Raw genomic sequence first — 3,587 nt, 5'->3', positions numbered from 1 at the left:
CATCTTTGATGAACCCAATCTGCATCTCCACAAAACTCATTGATTCCTCTTAGCTTTAACCATCTTCTAGAAAATGTTTCTCTCTGCCTCTCCAGTTCCTCAAACCGGTGTCCTGGCGTCCATCACTCAACCTTCGAGTCTCTCTGTCTTGGTCGCAGTAGTCAGAGCATAGCCTCTGGCTTCCTCCGCTTATGGGATTCCCTGAACTTCAAGAAAGACAGGGAGTTTGTGGGAATCACAGTTCTCTTCCTTGATGAAAAGGTAAGTTAATCTTAGATCTATCATATTTATTTAACATAATTGTTTTAATTGTTTTAATTGATTTTCTGATTCTTTGTTGAATAATATTATTTGTAGATTTCGTGATTCATGGGTTTACTCCCGTCGGACGTGCTAATCATTATAGGCCATCTTTAAAAGCATGTTCTATTGTGAAAGTCGATCATTTTGAGGTTGCTAGGTGCTCAAGCATGTACAAGATAACTGATCATCCATTCCTCATTCGTTTCTTCTCACTAACCATTATTGATGAAGTCATCACGAGTGCTCTTAAGATCAATTTCCAGTCAAGATTAGACTGTTCGACAATCTCTAAGTGATTGTGAACACAAACCTATAACTCCCAAGTATATTATCATATTGCATCTGGGTTTATATTATGTTTCGATATCAATCCAGCTAAACAAATACAAACTACACGACCAGCTATTTAACAGTTTACAAATTTACTTTCGCAGATGCTTACGAAGAAGACGAAGACGACAACCAAGATCAGTGAAATTACCTAAACAAAAAAGCAGAGTAAGTTACAAACTCTGATAAATACAACTAACAATGATTTTTGTTTACATATTACTCATCAAATAAAAGAGAAACAAACACAACCACACCAGGAGATACAAGAGACAATCCCAACAGACACAAAGGCGGCAACAACATCTCCACCTGCTCACTCCTCTTGTCTTATGAAAATAGCTTGCATGATCAATGTCAACATGCCAATGCTATTGTCTTCTTATGAGAAATATATATATTCGTTTAAAACTCATTAAGGCTCAAATACTAATTGTCACTCATTTTATAATTATTTTTACAAGTCTTCATGAATTTGTTTTAAAAGTCCGGTAAAAGCAACAAGTTTAAAAGATAAAAAACATATAACCCAAGTAATAAGAATAAAAAAAATTATTACTTAATGCACACAACTTACACAAATAAACTGGAGAAAAAATATTCAGAAACAAAAGGTACTATCATATAAGGAGTTTTCAAGGCTCCTAAGACAAATGTTGTAGTATAGTGAATGTCGAACCAGTTCTGAGGGATATCAAAGCACTGAGAATGCAAGTACTCACTTAATCTAAATGCAACCAATGATTTAGATGAGTTTTAAACTACTACTAATACTAGAAAGCAATTACAGAATGATACTTTCTTCACTAAGGGAAAAGAGAACTCATGGGCATAGGGATTAGACCTTGGGTGATCAAGTTTCAAACTAAGGATGTCAAACGATCAATCAAACTGTCAACCTTAAGCTTAGACACAATCTTAAACAAACTCTATGTCTAGATGAATGTTCATTCACTAACATATCTCAAACATCAAATGTCTTTGGTTGAATAATATGAAAGCAATCATTACTAACAAGTCTATTAGCTATCTTAACACCTTTAACAACAAATGTCTCTGGTAAAGTATGTTAAAAGCTTATGAGAGTTGTCTCAGACATTTTATCAAACACCTTGTGGGTGGAAAATGCCTAAAGATCAACTTTTGAGAGGTCAACTCAGAAGATGCATTATGAATACTCTACTAGCAAGGAACAAGAATGATTTACACTAAAATATCCTAGAACTAACCTAATCACCCTTAATCTCCCTAACCCATGAATTCAAAAGGTGATTACTCACTAATCTCCATGATTCCTCTTAAACTCATATTGGATTTCAGATTAATTATGTAGAGAAATAGATAAGAAATCAACAAGAACACAAGATGAAAACAAATCAAATCTGAATCAAAAGAAGTTTTTAATAGTTGTTCTCTGGAAAAAGTGATTATTTTCTCGTCGCTTACAAAAGTACTTAAAACATAAGTTTTCAGAAGTAAAAACGTGCATAATGAAATGACCAAAAGGCCCTTGAGTAGAAATGAATTCGAGCAAGCAGAAGGCGCACAGCGACCTCCAGTAGTCACTCCGGGAGGTCGCTCCAAGCTTTGGGAGCGACCTGGAGGGGTCGCTGCGAGACGTCGCTCTGAGTCGCTCTTCGCGAGCGACCTCGCTGTATCGCTCCGGTCACGTCGCTCCGGATGATGGAGACGCGAGTGACCTCGATGTGTCGCTCCGGTCACGTCGCTCTGGGTGATGGAGGCGCGAGCGACCTCGCTGTGTCGCTCCAGGTCGTGTCGCTCCGGGTGATGGAGACGCGAGCGACCTCGCTGTGTCGCTCCGATCAGGTTGCTCTGAGATGTGTGTCACAGCGACTTCATGTAGTCGCTCCGGGAAATACTCTAGCTTCTCTAGGCCTATCTCAACTCTTTTCATCCTTACACTCATCATCATGCATTCACACATTCAAATCAGCCAACTCTCAAGTTCATTAAGCATAGCATCAAGTGAATTCTTGCAAATGGTCAATTGGTCCAAATCATTTGGTTGAGTAAGTGAAGACTTTTATTCAAGTGGGTCAAGAGGTTCAAAATCCATGATCTTTTAAAGTGGTTTACTCTCAAAACAAATAGCCTTGACATTGCACATAATATATCTAAGAAAGGGACCAACTCATGCATACAATGCTCAATCTCCATTGTTCTACCCTTTTCCCAAACATACAGGTTACACAATGACTTCCGAATGTCAAACCCAACTCCCATCTCTCACCAAAATATCCAAAGAATACTTTGCACATTAAACTCTTTTTCTTTGAAATTTATAAAGGATTTTCTCAACTTCTAAACAAATCTTAGCTCTAAACAAATTTGCTAGTCCCCTTTTTCTTTCTCTCTCTTTTTTTTTTTCGGGGGCCAAGACTTTTCATAAACTCGAGCTAGACAGTTTCTCTACTTATCCCATAAAGACTAGTCAATTAAACACAAGAGTTCACTCATTTCCTTCAACTTTCTCATACTCCCAAATCAATCTTTACAACACTCACCCCCATCCTATGGCTAGACAATAATGTGCCTAATCTAACAAGAATGAAGATCAAGCATTGTCGTTCTCGATACTCTCAACATTATGTGCATGTAAGACTTTCCGAAAAAGGCCTCACTCATCAATCAATGAAGGCTTAAACGGAGGAAGGGATTTTGGGGAGAGGTCTACCACTAGAGGTTGTCAAAAAGATTGGCATAAAGGATGTGACAACTCAAGTGTGTATATCCATGATTCAGTACACAAGGGACCATGAGCAAGATGCATTAAGTTCGTTCAGTTCAAATAAGGTTGTAGTTGGCTTCAAAGACTGAGTTTCAGCAATCAACAAGTTTCAGGAAGAGTTTTCAAGGCTCGAAGCATACAAGTCTTTTTGAGAGGTGCATAAGCTACTCAGGTGCAAAGTAGTGTTCTTTACAAGGCATTTAAA

This window comes from Brassica oleracea, chromosome C9 (assembly GCF_000695525.1).
Source record: "Brassica oleracea var. oleracea cultivar TO1000 chromosome C9, BOL, whole genome shotgun sequence".
Lineage (NCBI taxonomy): Eukaryota > Viridiplantae > Streptophyta > Magnoliopsida > Brassicales > Brassicaceae > Brassica > Brassica oleracea.
This window is presented reverse-complemented; position numbering follows the sequence as displayed.